The 18,068-nt window shown below is 42.2% G+C and overlaps 1 pseudogene; it reads right to left on the reverse strand.

Moving 5' to 3' along the window:
- Window positions 1-554: 554 nt before the first annotated feature.
- LOC105501823 lies at window positions 555-1,870 on the reverse strand (annotated as a pseudogene).
- Window positions 1,871-18,068: the final 16,198 nt, after the last annotated feature.

Raw genomic sequence — 18,068 nt, forward strand, 5'->3', positions numbered from 1 at the left:
ATAAATAAATAAGTCCACTAGTGTGTAGGCTAAATAATGCCCTTCCCCAAGATGTCCATATCCTAATCCCTGAAACCCGTGAATTTGTTATCTTACATGGCAAAGGCTCTTTGCAGATGTGGCTAAATTAAGGCGTTTGCAATGGGGAGATTATCCTGGGCGGGCCCAGTGTAGTCAAATGGGTCCTTATACTAGGCAAGAAGGAAGCTCAATGTCAGAAAAGAAGATGTGATGATGAAAACAGGGTTTGGGGTGATGCCACTTCTGGAAGGGGGCCCTGAACCAAGGCACGAGGACAGCTTTTGGTACCTGGAAAAAACAAGGAAGTCAACTCTCTCCTAGAGCCTCCAGCAGGAACGCAGCTCTGCCAAGCCACTGGTAACTTCTGACTTCTGTATGAGAACAAAGTTGTGCTGTTTCATGTTACTAACTTTGTTGCATTTTGTTTATAGCAGCAGTAGGAAACGAATACAACCAGAACGTAAGAGGAACTTTCCATTGGGGTCCTTTTTAAAGAGTAGGGCCTCTTTAAAGAAACATTCTTTTTGGACTGTCCTAAATTGTTTATTAGGAATGAATTTTACAATCTTTACTTATATCAGCGGTAACGGTGGAGCTGGAGAGTATTGTATCTTCTCCACGCTGCACAGCGAGAACCACCAACAGTGTGGTGGAACTTATGGCCCTTTCCAAGGCCATGGCTCTTTTGGCCTGCAGATGTCAGCCCACACATCTCCCTGTGCTTGTGAACTGGTTTGGTGATCCACTGGGTGTCAGGATTTCTTCTGATGGCTTTATGGAATGGATCAATGAGGATAACCTCAAAAAATCTGTATGTGGAATCTTCACCAACCCAGTAAGAATTCTAGGACTGTTAGAGCACCACAGTGGCATCTAGCTCGCTCCTCTGCAACAGACTGAAGGTTTTGGGCAAACTTTAGCTGGTTAACACCACGATGGACAGGCTTGCTGTAAGTTGCACCCTTAGGAACTGGGTGTTTCTGCCACCACGATGCACACGAATCCTACATATAACATAATCTTGCTTGGCCTTGTAGCCCAGTCAGCCCGCTTTACGGGGCCTGGTGCAGTGGGGCCTGGTGGAGTGGTGAGCCCTGTGGACAGCAGAGAGTTTGCGGTACTGCCCCCAGTGGACCCTCAAGAGAAAGTGCATGACATCACGCTGCTTCTTCCTCCATAGCTCCTGGATGTACTTGTATGCAGCCACCTTGGTTTAATGGATGACTGCTGCCAGGTGGAAAGGAAAGAGCTTTTCTCCACTAAAGAAATATTTTTACACTTTTTTTGAGGACACTTTAAAAAAAATTAACCCCTCCACAGTTACTTCTCATAAATTCTCTTTCCTTTGGGAATTTTTGCTCCCAAGAGAAACAGCACAACCTTAGAGCAACTGAGCAAAGTTAGGCCGACTCTGAGAAGTTAGGCCAAGTTGAAGCACCACACCAGGGCTCAAGCAATTAAAAGACCTAAGGCTTCAGGTCATGGTTGGATCTGAGATCTCAAATTCTATTATTAGGTTGTTTTTCTCCTCTCTGCTCACAAACAAGCTCTCTTCCATATGCCAAGCATGATGGCCATGAAATTCGATACACATCGAATTAACTTAGGAACCCCCTGAGGAAAGAGGACTCAGGATCACTATGGCAGAAAGGTCCCAGGAGGACTCCAATTCACCTAGCTTGGATCACATGATCAAGTTAGATTCATCACTGTGGCCAGGGAGATGATATACCCTGATTGGTTGGTCTGAGAGATAACATACTCTGATTGGCTGGTCTGGGAGATGAGCCTGCCCCGTGGCAGGAAGTTGGGTCAGCTTTAACCAAATCTCACAGAATGGGTTCCCCATAGAAATTAGAGAGTTAAAAATTAAATGTCAATGAAAAGCAGAGATAAAAGACCATGTCATTGTGGAGGGGGAAAGAGAGAGAGAGAGAAAAAAAAAAGACTCTCTTATGACTTTCTAGTTCTTGGATATAATGCTTCATGACACCTAGCCACATTGCCTGTGGATTCAGGAGTATCCTGCATGCTTCTGATAAACTCTCTCATTTCTTAAGTCAAGAGTATTCATATTCTTGGCATCTAAATGATTCCCAACCAAGAATGACCAAAGTAATATATCTTTAATGAACCAATGTGTCAGGTGATGTTTTATTGATAACAGTATTTTTGATACCTGTGATGGAATTCTTTTCCCCAGTAATAGCCCCCTGATTTTCTTTGGGTCAACACTCTGGATTCCCTTGTTTTGGATAAGCCTGGTTAAGCCAAAGTTCTGGGCATGAGATAGGTGATTCAAGTCTGCCAATCAGCCTGGGGCCACAGGGATTAATTCAAGGGTGGGCAGTTGATCCAAAGTCCAAGATTTTTTCGTGGAAACCACTGAGACTCCTTCTGCTGAGCTTGAAGCTTTGAGGACATAAGAGACTCTGGAATCCATCTTACCAGCATGAAGGCAAAGCTTGCCTGAGGATGCAAGAAAGAAGATCAGGAAATGAAGGTAAGACAGCTGACCCTTGAGGATGTAGCCTGTGCATACGGATCTAACTGTGTGCTTAACCAACTCCTAGACTTTCAACTATGTAAACCAATACATACTCTTTTGTGCTTACACTAGCTTAGGTTAGATTTCAGTCACTTACCACAGAAAAAGTTTTTACCAATATTTTAACTTATATATTGTTTCAGTTATATTTGCATCTGTAATGTATTGCTATGCAACAAATCACCCCTAAACGTAGGGTCTTAAAATAACAATGATGTTTTCTTTCTGTGATTCTGTGGGCTAAACGAGTGAGCCTTCTGTTGGCCTTGCTTAGGCTCACCGGTGAATCTGCACCCCACTGGTATACCAGGTTAGGGATGGGCTTCGCTCAGCATGTGGTCATCCATCCTCAAGGAGGCTAGACTATTCCTCTTCACATGGCAATGTCAGGGCAGTGTTCAGGGGCACACATCAATATACAAATGCTTACCAGACTTCTACTTATATCATGTGTGTATATGTCCCATTGGCCGAAACACATGTTATGACCAATCCTAGCGTCAGTGATTCATGCTTATAAAGTAGCATGAATAAAAGAAGGATGATACATTGAGATCATTTATGCAATGATTTACCAGATTGTTAAAAATGTCTAAGTGCTTCTCTGTGCATTAGCTTATTTAAGCGTCATGATAACTCTGTGAAATACTCAAAATCAATATCAATTTTGTGTCAGTTAGGCTCCAATCGGGAGAGAGAAATACCATCAGAAATTTAAACAGAAAAAAAGTGTAATATAAAAAGTTATCAACTGGTAATAAGGAACTAGCAACTAGGAATGGGAGGAGATAAAAGAGAACTCTGAAGACTAACCTAAGAGTCGGGGAGAGTGACCAAGAAAAGAACAAACTTGGAAGGTAGGCCGAGTTTCACACCTTGTGGCAGGCAGGAGGAGCACACCTGTGGCCCACTGGATAGAGGAGAGGTTTGCTGAGTTGTCCCGGGCCAGAGCTGGTTATCAACTGGTGGGCTGAGGCTGGTGAACAAGGAACCTTGAGTCTCTCACCAGTGTGCCAGCCAGGCTTGCAAGAGTATGAATGTCCCTGGCCATCCTAGATGCATGCCATCCATGTATAGCTATGTCATAGAGCAAGTGGGAAAGAATAACACAGTAACTGGAAAAAGAAGCCTCTGCCACCTGCAGAGTCCCTATGGCCCTCTCTATTGACAAAGCTGTACACAGTGCCGGCTGACAGAGGTCAACAGGTATAGGGTCCAGCTCTACAGCATCACAAAGCAGAACAACAAAGGGCACTGAGAAGCGATCAGTTGAAAAGGTGCGCTCTCCATCTCTTTGGCTTCTTCACTTCCATATGCACCCTTTCACAAACATTTGAACTCCTTCGCGAAAAAACACCTCGCCGGGCGCGGTGGCTCAAGCCTGTAATCCCAGCACTTTGGGAGGCCGAGATGGGCGGATCACGAGGTCGGGAGATCGAGACCATCCTGGCTAAGACGGTGAAAACCCCGTCTCTACTAAAAAATACAAAAAACTAGCTGGGCGAGGTGGCGAGCGCCTGTAGTCCCAGCTACTCGGGAGGCTGAGGCAGGAGAATGGCGTAAACTCGGGAGGCGGAGCTTGCAGTGAGCTGAGATCCAGCCACTGCGCTCCAGCCTGGGCGACAGAGCAAGACTCCGTCTCAAAAAAAAAAAAACACCTCTATGTTTTCACCAAACGTAACACAGCTTCCCTTTGTAAAAATCAGCATGTGTTCACCTCAAAATGAGGAAACACACAATCCCAGTAGTAATAACTCTCAAGTTCAGTCACAGTCCCAGTGAATATTTTGTTTGTTTTTGAGACAGGGTCTTGTCATCCAGGCTGGAGTGCAGTGACGCAATCATGGCTCACTGCAGCCTTAACCTCCCAGGCTCAATCAATCCTCCCACCTCAGCCTCTTGAGCAGCTGGGACTACAGGTGTGCACCACCATGCCTGGCTAATTTTTGTACTTTTTGTTGAAACAGGGTTTTGCCATGTTGCCCAGGCTGGTCTCAAACTCAGAGGCTTAAGCAATCTGCCTACTTTGGCCTTCCAAAGTGATGGGATTACAGAGCGTGCCAATGCACTGGGCCCCAGTGAATATTTTGTTACCTGAACACTAAATTATAAAGTTAACCTCCAACAATTTAGATATAAAATAAGAATGGGAAGGAGAGAAAAGAATATTTTTATGATATGCAAATGAAGATATACTGTTTGAAATGCTTATTTAGAAATAAAATGCTTATTCCCCAGTGCCATAAAGAAACAGCACTTGAACATAAATTTAATTTCCTCAGCAAGGCCATTTTTACTTTCTGCAGCAGTTTTACCATGAGAGTACACCAAACAAAGGAGACAGGGTCATTTATAACCTGAACCCATCCACCTTACTGCTGTGTCCGGTTTCCACTGGCTGGAACGGGACCTCACATTCTGTACTTGTCCCCACTGGCTAGCAACTTAGAACCTTCTAAAAGAGGCAAAGGCAGAGGAGAACAAAGGAAGGAGGAAGTAACCTGTGGAATGCTGAGAAAGGTAAAAACACTTCCAAATACGGAAGAGGAACAGGCTGTGACCTAATGCTTGCTTGGACCAGTATAAGCATGGCAGGGCAAATATTTAGGCTAAATTGTGGGAGCTAGGAACATAAAGTACATTGATTTCTTTATTACAGCTAGCAGATATTTAAGAATGTTAGCACAGGTCTTTGAATAAATTTTGCTTCTAAGAGAGGTTACTATATTCCTAATTAGTCAGGGAGGAGAGTGTCTTTAAAGAGGAACCTCTACTTTACTTTTTACATACACATATAACAAGCAAGGAGAAAATCTGCAAAGCTAATGTGAACCCAGAAAATCTGGGACAGGTCTCAGTTAATTTAGAGAGTTTATTTTGCCAAGGTTGAGGACACAGCCTCAGGAATTCCTGACGACCTGTGCCCAAGGTGGTTACGGCACAGCTTGGTTTTATACATTTTAGGGAGACAGGAAACATCAATCAGTATGTGTAAGAAGCACATTGGATGGATTAGTCTGGAAAGGCGGGACAACTTGAAGCAAAGGCAGGAAGAAGGCTTCCAGGTCGCAGATAGGTGAAACACAAATGGTTGCATTCTTTTGAGTTTCTGATGAGCCTTTCCAAAGGAGGCAATCAGATATGCATCTATCTCAGTGAGCAGAGGGATCACTTTGAATAGAATGGGAGGCAGGTGTGCCCTAAGCAGTTTCCAGCTTGAGTTTTCCTTGGTGATTTTGGGGGCCCAAGATATTTTCCTTTCACATGACCACAGTCCTGATTTTTGTAAGATGCCATAGAATAATCTATGATTTCCTCCTCCCACAATCCCTCCTATATTCATTTTACCCTCAGACGGAACCTCAGATGGTCAAGGTTCTTTACAAGGTGAAACGACCCAAACCTTCATTCCCTAAGGGTCTGAGTCTTCAGTCATGCTGCTTTTTGTTTGCTTGTTTCTGTAGTTTTCTATTACCTTTTACTATTGCACATAGAAGTACTAAGAGGATCTCTAGATAATCCTCTGTGTTCCAGACATGACTCCTCTTCCCCATTGTGTAGTAGCAGCTCAATGTCCCCTTGGTAACTGGGATCAATCATTCTAGCCCGTAGACTAACACCTTTTTCTGCTGGTTGGCTCAGTGGCACAAGTCACCCCAAATGGCCAGGTGGCAGTTGCATCTCTCAGGAAGCCACAGTTTCACCAAGCAGGCAATAAAGGGTGGATTTGGACCTGAGTGGTGAGAATAAATTGATAGCAGCACAGTTGTCTCTGTTCTTCAAATAAGAAAACTATGATTCAGAGGGCCAATTGATATGCCTTACATCATGTGCTACTAAGAGGCAAGGGCCAGGACTTCATCCCTGGTCCTCAGGTCTCAGATCAGAATCTTCTTTTTTGCTCATTTAGGGATAGTTGTCCAGCTAGATTGGATCAAGCACCAGACACGGATATAAGACCTGGGTCTGAATGCTACCATTTATTTACTCACTGTAAAACCCTGGGCAACTCACTTAAGGATTCTGGAGCCTCAGTTTTTTTCAACTGTAAAGTCAGGACACTGGTCCCCACTTGACAGGTTTAGAATGAGAACTGAATGGTTGAAGGTCTATGAAGGCACTCTGTAAACTCCAGCAGATTATACAAAGCTAAGGCATCATTATTAAGGATCGTACAGTCTCTCAAGTTACTGCTTACCCGTGGAAAATTTTGATTAATTCCTTAGCATCTCATAGTTTATGACAAATGCCCCTATTAAGGGAAGTTACTGCCACCCAGGCAGCGATGGGGTGATTTCTAAAATCAGCAGAAAATGTAGAACAAGTGGGCATAGTCCAGAGTGGCAGGAATTGGTAGGGTTCCATGGACCAGTAATCTCTGACTCTCAATTATTTCTGCCAAATATTTCTTTCAAGTCATTTTGGGAAATGGCTCACTGCCTTTTGCTATTTTATTAAATCTAAGAACCTCATTAAGTCAAACTATCAGTGATGCATTGTCAGCAGGAAGAAAATGGGGAAAATCCTCTTTCAGTGTTTGATCATGAAAATCTTTCTAACAAACCCAAGACAAACACATTCCACTCCTACTGCCTATTCACATGAGATTAACTATTGTGCCTGTTCACAATATTCAATCATCATTTCTTACTCATTTAGAGCTGCTTGCATGCATTAGGAAATGGAGAACAGCAGGCAACAGTGTATCCTTCTGCATTCTCAGTGCTAGAAATATGGCTTAATTAAATGCAATTAGGACCTTGACACTATTTTTATTAAGAAAAGAAGAAGCCAAAGCTCTCTCCTCCAAAATAAAGAAAAAGATAGTAGAAGAAATTAACATTTGCTTTTCACTTTCTACTACACACTCTAGGTTGTTCCCAGTTTTTTTGTTGTATTTTATAGACCATTACTCACAGTCGTGCCTAACAAACACCTAGACTGCCTTTCTTGCCTTTACTTGCTACATTGATAGTCCCCACTAATAGTAAGCATTGAACATATTTGGAGGGAAAAGCACAGTTTCCTATGCTCAGTTCAATTAATGAAAATGTTGTTTTCCATATAGTTTTCAGGAAGGTGTTACATCATTAAACATCATCATCTGAGGGATGATTTGAGACAGGGTCTCACTCTGTCACCCAGGCTGGAGTGCAGTGGCACAATCATGGCTCACGGCAGCCTTGATCTCCCCGGACTCAGGTGATTCTCCCACCTCAGCCTCCCAAGTAGCTGGGACTCCAAGGTGTGTGCCACCATGTCTGGCTAATTTTTTTATTTTTATTATTTGTTTATTTATTTTTTTTGGAGGGAGAGGGTTTTGCCGTGTTGCCCAGGCTGGTCTCAAACTCCTGGGCTCAAGCAATCCACCTGCCTCAGCCTCCCAAATTGCTGGGATTACAGGCATGAGCCACCATGCCCAGCTTCATCCTACATCATCTTAGCAGCTGTCTGTGTGCCTAATTTGGTGTCTGGCACACAGGCACACAATAAATATTTGTATGGAGGCCTTTGGCTTCATGTCGTAGCCTGTTATCAATGAAAGAATCATAGAAGAACTCATAAAGAGGTTCTAAACTTTTCAGATGACATTTAAAATTAACTGGTTTAGGGCTATCATGCTAAACCAAGACTTTTAGAGAAAGTCTTCCCCTTCATTATTAAAGTGATAAATGGTCACTATGGAGTTTTTTGAAAATATAAGGAAAAATAAGATGAAAATCACCCATAGTCTCACAACCCAGATAAATTTTTTAAAATTTTGGTGTATTTTCTCCTGTCTCTCTCTCTCATTAGGATTGTACAATACACAGTTTTGTGTTCAATGCTTTTTCACATAATATATTTTGAATATATTTTTCTTGTCATTATGTGGTCTTTGAAAACAAAATATTCAATGAATGTATGAAATACTATGCTTGTATATATGCGTATGTGTACCCCCTCAGTGTGTATATGCAAAGACACACACACACACCCTCACACACATACAGGGACGGACACACACACACAAACACAGAATACTACATAAAACAAAGCTGAATTTGTTACTTACGGTAAGGAAGAGCCATGCTGGTCAGGTAGAATCTGGCTGAGCAGAATAATGATTTTATACTGGATTTTGGGGAAGCATAGAGTTCAGGGATTGGGAGATTTTTAGGGATATAAGTAGATTGACGTCAACTCTAGAGATGTGGTTACTCCAGTGAGACTATTGTTGATTGGCTGGCATTCTGAAGCTCATTTACTAGACCAACTCGATTCCTGATTGGCTGACTTGCATATGTAAGAGACTATCACTGATTGGTTGGTTTGTCAAAGCATGTTCACTGAAGCAAGTTGCATTGATTGATAGAGTTTAAAACCTGGTTATTATGGTACTTGTTACCATGGTTATAGAACAATCAACCTTTTCCCAGGAATATGGGATTTTAAAAAATTCTTAATACAATAATTTAATCATTCTCTTATTATGGGATAACTGGATTACTCCCAATGTTTCCCCTATTATAAATAATGCTCCAGAGACTATGCTAACAATCTTTGAGCATATTCCTGGTTATTTTGTTAGGAAAGATTCCTCGAAGTGGACTGGTGAGTCAACAGATGATTTTGTTTAATTTCATTAAAGTAATACGAGTTTGTTACAGAACATTTAGGAAATATAGATACATAAAAAGGAGAAAATTAAAATCATCCATAAGCTACCCTTCTCCACACCATATTATCCCTGTTTAATGTTTAGAACTTATTTTTCTATTCCATTTGTTGTGTGCCTCTGTAGATGTACACAAAGAAACACAAATGAAAAATTCCAGTAGTCCTCTTTTCCATTTTGCTTTCTTTATCTAATTTTCCGGGATATCTTTCCTTGTCATTACATAGTCTCATGTAATGTCTGGATAAAATGTGTGTTTATATCTGTATATAATACCACAATTCCTTTAACTATTTTCTGTTGTTGGATATGCAGGTCTCCCTTCCACCTTATTTTGTTCAATCCTAATTAGTATTCTTATATTATTTTAAATTTTTTCATTATTCTTATTATTATTATTATTTTGAGACAGAATCTCGCTTTGTCGCCCAGGTTGGAGTGCAGTGGTGCCATCTCCGCTCACTGCAACTTCCACCTCCTGGGTTCAGGCGATTCTCCTGCCCTAGCCTCCCAAGTAGCTGGGACTACAGGTGCCTGCCACCACACCCAGCTACTTTTTATAGTTTTAGTAGAGATGGGGTATCACCATGGCCAGGCTGCTCTCCAACTCCTGACCTCAGGTGATCCGCCCATCTCGGCCTCCCAAAGGGCTGGGATTACAGGCGTGAGCCACCGCACTTGGCCTTCATTATCATTAAACAATGACTTATTGCATATATGTATACCTAAATGTTCACACATGTCTATGTTTATTGTCTAAAAATAATTTCACAGAAGTTGGACTTTGGGTCAAGTATTGGGGCAGGGTTTTAAGATTTTTTGATAAGTATGTTGGAAAAATGGTTTCCAGAAAGTTAAAAATGTAAACTGCTGAATTTTCTTCACCCTATGTAATACTTTGCCTCAAAGTATTTTTTCTGTTCTTTGCCCATTTTATAGAAAGAATTAGTATCATATTTCTATATTAATTTGTATTTTACTGAGTGGAGGGTTGAAACTTTCCAGTTTTATTGTTAAAATTGTTCTTCCTTCTACCAACGTCTTATTTATGAACTTTGTTATTTTTCTGTAGTCGGGTTCATACTTTCACATATGGTTGTTAGAATACTTCATATAAATATATTCACCCTTGGCTGGGTGCAGTGGCTCATGCCTGTAATTCTAGCACTTTGCGAGGCTGAGGTGGGCAGATCACCTGAGGTCAGGAGTTTGAGACTAGCCTGACCAACATGGAGAAAACCTATCTCTACTAAAAATACAAAATTGGGCAGGTGTGGTGGCGCATTCCTGTGATCCCAGCTACTCAGGAGGGTGAGGCAGGAGAATTGCTTGAACCCGGGAGGTGGAGGTTGCAGTGAGCCGAGACTGCGCCACTGCACTCCAGCCTGGGCAACAGAACAAGACTCCATCTCAAAAATAAATAAATAAACAAATAAATACACACACACACACACACACACATATTCACCCTCATGGCATTTCAGGTATCTTATTATTTGCTTTAAATTTGATTTAGTGTTTGAAAAATCTCAGTATTATGGAAATTTTCAAACTTTCAAAGGTTTTTATATAGTGTACATAATACTAGGGAAAATAGTAAAATAAACCTCCATGAGCACATTACCCAGTTTCAATAATTATCATGGCCCATCTTATGTCTCTATGCTCCCCAGCCTCTCTCACACTGGATTATTTTGAAGTAAGTCTCCAACATCAAATAGTCTCATCAGTAAACACTTCTATATGCATATACACACACACACACACACACACATTTTGTTGTTCTTGTTATGTTTGTTGACACAGGGTCTCACTCTGTTGCCCATGCTGGAGTGCAGTAATGCAATCATAGCTCACTACAGCCTTGAATTCCTGGACTCAAGCAATCTTCCCACCTCAGCCTCCCCAGTAGTTGGGGCCTTCAAGTGGCATCACCATGCCCAGCTAGTTAAAAAAAATTTCTTTTGTAGAGACAGGGTCTCTCTATGTTAGCCAGGCTGGTCTCCAACTGGTCTCAAGCAATCCTCCCATCTTGGCTCCCCAAAGTGCTGGGATTACAGGCATGCACCATCATGCCCAGCCTGTATATGCATATATTTTAAAAACCTAACAGCAATATTATTATCACACCAAAAACCTCTACAATAATTCTTTAATATTATTAAATATCTAGTCAGTGTTCATATTTTCCTGACATATATACATGTCATATATAGTATACATTTGTATACACAATATATGCACATATATTTGCATATATTATTTATATACATATATTTGTGTATATTGTATATATACACATATATATACACACACACATATATAATCACAAATCATTGGATTCTGAAGTTAGACTCACACAATCAAAGGTATTACCCAGTATCAAGCTCCACAAGTAATTTCAAAAATACAGGCAATCAGGCTGGGTGTGGTGGCTCATGCCTGTAGTACCAGCACTTCGGGAGGTCAAGGTGAGCGGATCACTTGAGGTCAGGAGTTCAAGACAAGCCTGGCCAATATGGTGAAACCCCATCTCTACTAAAACTACAAAAATTAGCTGGCGCCTGTAATCCCAGCTAACTAGGAGTCTGAAGCACAAGAATTTCTTGAGCCTGGGAGGCAGAGTTTGCAGTGAGCTGAGATCACACCACTGCATGCCAGCCTGGGCAACAGAGTGAAACTGTGTCTTAAAAAAAAGAAAAGACGTAGACAATCAAGAGACTGAGACAAAGTACAGACAGCCTCCAAGGATGGGGCAAGGTCACTGTGGGGGTGGCTCTGAGAAACCTGGCAAAGCGATGGACAACACTGAGGCAAGGGGACATGTCCAAGTTGCCCTGAAGATGCTTGACGGAGGAATGCTAAGGGACAGAGGCTAAGGCGAGTAGGATGCTTGGATGGCTATTTTCATGTCAGGCTAAAAGATCCACCAGAGGAGCGACCCTTGGAGGGCCCAGAGGACATGCCCTTCAGCCAGGGCATTGGAATGTGCTGGTGAGGGGGCCTCAGCACTACTAATCCATTCAGTGGTGGTGCTCCACTGCAGGTCAGGGTCAGCTATTGAGAAGATGGTCTGAGTTGGGCTTGTTAATGTGGATAGGGATGATGGAGCCCTGAAATAATAGAGGCAACTTAACCACCAGAAGCCAGAGGACATAATGAGTGTAATGACTAGCAGTGTGGAAGAGGGTGTTGACCCACAAGGGGCTATGGAGATGACTGATAGAGCAGGGCATCTGTAGGGGCAACACAGGCACCAACAAGGGTGGTGCTTCATATCTAGAACCACAAAACAAAAGACAAGAATGAAAGAGCAGGGAGAGAAAATGCCTGTCTCACATCTCCCAGTCAGAACTCAGTGTTACTTTTTAAATAGCATTTGGAGTAACCCAGGCATATTTTACTAAGGATTATGCAGAGGCAGAGAGCAAGCCTTCTTTTATTAACATTTGCGTTCTAGCTGCCTTCTCCTCTCAACTATTCTTCACTGATTCTCCATCTCCAAACTATTTGTCTTAAACTTTTTTTGGCCTCATCCATTCTCCACCCACACAGCACACATTAGCAATGATGCGGGTGGCCTCACAAACTTCAAAATCTGACAGTGCAGTCTCAAACCTATTGCTAAATTACCTCCATGAGCTCCTTCAGACCAGACTCAGCACTTCATCTTGGCTACTCTCTGAAACCCAGCTTCAGAACTTTTGATAAGCAATATGAACTTCACTGAATGCTTCATAAGGAAATCAAAGAGAAGATTACATGACAAGACACAGAGCAAAACTTCATCAGCAAACTTCAAACAAACTTCAAAAGTTCCACCTTTGGCCGAGTGCGATGGCTCACACTTTTAATCCCAACACTTTGAGAGGCTTAGGTGGGCAGATCACTTGAGGTCAGGGGTTCAAGATAAGCCTGGTCAACATAGTGAAACCCCATCTCTAGTAAAAATGCAAAAATTAGCCGGGCATGGTGGCGGGTGTTTGTAATCCCAGCTACTTGGGAGACTGAGGCTTGAGAATCGCTTGAATCTGGGAGGCGGAGGTTGCAGTGAGCTAAGATTGCACCGTTGCACTCCAGCCTGGGCGACAGAGCCAGACCCTATCTCAAAAAAAAAAAAAAAAAAGAAAAGTTCCACCTTCATGATCTGGAGGTGCTTACTTAAGCTTCTTCACCACTCTCTACCTTGAGCAGTATCTTTTGGGCACTTTGCAGTTCTCAGGAGTATCTATGCTCTTGCCTTCATATCTTTCCACTTGTCATTCTCTCTTTTTAGCATATTCTTCCTACCTCCACTTCCCAAACTGGATAATTCCTTATCATCCTTTAGGAGTTACAGATTTCACTTCTTTTGAGCAGCCTCCCTTCTCCCTCCAAGTCTAAATTAGGGATCTTTCCTGAAGGCTCCTCTTATTATCTCCTCTGCTTACTCTTTATATCAGTCAGGGGCCCCACAGGAAGCAAACGGCACACTCTGAGTTAAAGAAACCAACCAGGAATGCTGAGGCATCTGGGAACCAGAAAAGTTGAGAAACCATTCACACCCTTAAGCCTGAAGGAGCAAATGGAGAGAGTGGTGTTACTGACACCCTCGTGAGAGCTGGGGCCATGGAAGCACAGTCGTCCAGCAGAAGTCAGAGTCAGAGAGGAGCATCAGCACTGCTAGACTGAAGAAGGAAGAGCTGGGGCTGGGGAATGAATATTCTGATGTCCCTCTCCTTTCCCCTCCTTCCAATATCTGTCCATAGGTTGCACCTAACCAGAAGTCAGAGGGCAAGAAAGCCCAGGCCGTTCTCTGGGGGCCTTGAGTTTGACAGAAAGATACAGAGAATAGATGGTGAAAGGAGAATAGCCACCATTTCCTATATTAATTCTTTATCACATGGTGTCGTATTTGCTGAGTTGCTGATTTCAGCTCCTTGAAGGCAGGTGCGGCATTCTCATGGCCTGGTACAATGCCTTGTATATGTAAACACCCTATAAAGAAATCTTTACATCATTCAGTACCCATATCAGGTGATGCAGTACATATCATTAATTCTCATATTAATCCCCATTGCCTAATGCATGGAAAAAGGAACAGAACTAACATTTCCCAAATAATTAACTAATGAGCGGCAACGTAGCCCATGGCAGAGTGCAGAGACTTCACAGCCACACTGCCTGGGGTCAGGTCTGCTTCCACCACTTCCTAGCTGGGTGACCTTTGGCAAATTCTTCGTCTGAGCATCAGTTTCCCAATCTAAAGACGGAAGCAAAAATAGACCTCCCTCATAGGGTTTTTGTAAGAATTCAGTGATTGAATATACGTGAAATGGTTGGAAGAGTGTCAGGCACATAGCATCATAAAAATGTAAGGTGCTTATTATTAATGAAATTATAATGTAAAAATATAAGGTGCTCTAATGATTGGTATTGTTACTTATGGCTAAAATTGCGCTCCATCTTGGAACAGAGCTGCTTGTCTACTGTTAGAAAAGAGGTTTCTGGGTCTTTTGGACAGTACTCTCCCTATACAGTCATTTTAGCAATGTGCACCTGGATAATATTATCTGCTTAGCCTGGTGAATATACCTCAAAAGGAAAGTGCTGTGAAAACTTTGCAGAAAATGACTCAATGTTTTCCATCCCTGGTGCAAAGCTGGCAGTGGTAGGAGATGCATGGAATCATGGCCTTTGAGTTGGACAGACATGATGCTTCAAGTCCCACCTTCCCCTGTTACTAGGTGTGTAATCTCATGAAACTTCTTTACTTTTCTGATCCTGAGCCTTCATCTGTAAAAACAGAGAAAATAGAGCCAGGCACGGCGGCTTGCAAATGTAATCCCAGCTACTTGGGAGGCTGAGGCAGGAGGATAAAATAAACCAACAAAACAAAACAAAAAAAGGCCAGGTGCAGTGGCTCACACCTGTAATCCCAGCTACTTGGGAGGCTGAGGCAGGAGGATAAAATAAACCAACAAAACAAAACAAAAAAAGGCCAGGTGCAGTGGCTCACACCTGTAATCCCAGCTACTTGGGAGGCTGAGGCAGGAGAATTGCTTGAACCTGGGAGGCGAAGGTTGCAGTGAGCTAAGATCGCACCAATACACTCCAGCTTGGGCAACAGAGCAAGACTTTCTCAAAAAAACCCCAAAACCAAAAACCAAACATAGCAAAATAGCATCTACTTTGCAGAATTATCTGAAAATTAAATAAAATAAAGCATGAGTTAACATCTAAGACCATATTTGGCCCACTGTAGACTGTTTCTGTGTTTTTTTTTTCTTTCAGAGAAAACTTTAAAAGGCACTCTACAGATAAAAAACAAAATAAAAAATATAGCCAAATAAATATTTACCCAACATCCACAATCACGGACTCCAAAGTGTACTGCTGTTGTTTGAGAGCCACGTCCACCACATAATAATTGGGTGGCCTTTGGAGAGTTACTTCTTGGCGTTTTAGTTTCCTCATCTGTAAAATGGGGATAATAATAGTAACCATCTCATAGAGTTGTTCTGAATATAAATAATCTATAATATGTAATGTGCTTAGAATAATGCCTAGCTCTTCATAAGTGTTAATTCCTCCCCCTCCTCCTCTTCCTCCTCCTGTTATCGTAGTTGTTATTTGATCAAGGGACTAAATTAGGCACTAGAGGAGACACTAAGACGCTTTATTCCATGCCACTGCCATCAAGAGGTTGTGACCTTCGACCTGAGAAGCTGTTTTAAGGGAACCATGTCCATGTCACCCTTTTAAGTTAAAGGAAAGTTTTCTTTGACAGCCGTCAACCTAGATAAACTCTCAGGGTAAACAAAGCCCTGAGATTCCTAACTCACCATGGTCGCAAAGCCTATTGCTTTCTCTACACTCTCTTCACCACAGGTTATACTCAGGTCCTAGCTGAGGGAGAGACAGGGTCTTCGGAAACCCACAAGCACAGAAGAGAAAAATGAGAGATGATTATTCCTGCAGGAGCTTCCGCAGATGCATCGATACAATCTACACAAATGCAGTAAAACTGGACTGATTAGGTGGGGTGAATAGCATGGGAAATATGAGCAAAGCAAATGATGATTACGGCTGAGACAGGATTGCAGCACAGCTATTTAATTCTACCTTAATTCAACAAAGCTTGCATAAAAATGTTTAGTGTCAAAGACCCGGCACACCAACAACATCATTAATTAATATTGACTAAGTGTCCAGAGCCTCTTGGGTACTGCAGAGCAAAAACAATTCCCAGCCTTAAAATGAAAACAGGATGGAGAATTTTTTACATGGAGTTTCGCTCTTGTCGCGCAGGCTGGAGTGCAATGGCACGATCTCTGCTCACTGTAACCTCCGCCTCCCAGCTTCAAATGATTCTCCTGCCTCAGCCTCCTGGGTAGCTAGGATTACAGGTGCTTGCTACCACACCCAGCTACTTTTTGTATTTTTAGTAGAGACAGGATTTCTCCATGTTGGTCAGGCTGGTCTCAAACTCCTGACCACAGGTGATCCACCTGCCTCGACCTCCCAAAGTGTTGGGGTTACAGGAATGAGCCATCTCACCAGGCCAGGTCATCTTTTAAAAATGTTTTTCTCCCCCAGGAAGGTGGGCAGTATGAGAAGCCATTGGATTCATTTAGGGGTATTCTTATAGGGAAATGGAAATATTATCAAAATGACGATAATGGCAGCTAACGTTTATTGCCTTCTTACTGTGAATATCAGATACTGTCCTAGTACTCTACATATATTGTTTTTTGTTTTGTTTTGTTTTGACGGAGTTTTGCTCTGTCGCCCAGGCTGGAGTGCAGTGGTGGCACTATCTCAGCTCACTGCAACCTCTGCCTCCCGGGTTCAAGCGATTTTCCTGCCTCAGCCTCCCGAGTAGCTGGGATCACAGGCATGCGCCACCATGCCTGGCCAATTTTGTATTTTTAGTAGAGATGGGATTTCTCCATGTTGGTCAGGCTGGTCTCGAACTCCTGACTTCAGGTGATCCGTCTGCCTCAGTCTCCCAAAGTGCTAGAATTACAGGCAGGAACCACTGCGCCCAGTCATATTGGCTTATTTAATACAGGTAGTTAATCTTCATTCCCTGACAAATGAAGGGAAGGATGGGGGCAACGTTTATGAAGCTCTTAGTGAATGTCCAGCACAGAGCTATTTTCTTTTAACACGCTCTCATTAAATCCTTAAATGGTAATTTTCCTAGCTGAGAAGAAAGAGGTTCAGAGAATTTAAGTGATCTGCTAAGTTCTTAGCACTAGTACGTAGCAGATCAGCAGTTTAAATTCAGTTTTGTCTGACCCCAAAAAGTGACTTTCATTTTTACCACACTGTGTTCTTCTAATAACATTATAGAAACAAGTCTCAAAGTCTACATAGCAGATGCCTAATAGTTGACATTGATTTTTTTGTTCAGAAATCTTTCTCCTGGGAAGGGCTTATTCTAACCATGTTGAGGCTACCTTTATACACATCCCATCTCCCTCATTCTTCTCATTATACCAGAATCCTTCCCAGAAATTAGATTTTAATTTTAATAAAAAATCCTTCCCAGAAATTTTTTGTTAAACTAATTAAAGTTGAGTTTCTGACTCTTACAACCTAGTGTATCCCAGTTGAACCCCCACCACAATTTCAGTGATAGGGCAGGTTGTAAATTCATTCTTGGCATATTACACAGTGAAATAGATGTATTACTCTATACAGGATGTCACTGTAATCAGATGGATCTTTGTTTTTGGAGGATGGAAACCAGTCTCTTTACTATCTGGTCACACCTTTTCTAAGGGAAGCATGATTAGATCCTGCAGTTTAAGAAAATCTCTTGTATATTGGCCGAGTGCGGCTCATACCTGTAAT

This window comes from Colobus angolensis, unplaced genomic scaffold, assembly GCF_000951035.1.
Source record: "Colobus angolensis palliatus isolate OR3802 unplaced genomic scaffold, Cang.pa_1.0 Scaffold75, whole genome shotgun sequence".
Classification (NCBI taxonomy): Eukaryota; Metazoa; Chordata; class Mammalia; order Primates; family Cercopithecidae; genus Colobus; species Colobus angolensis.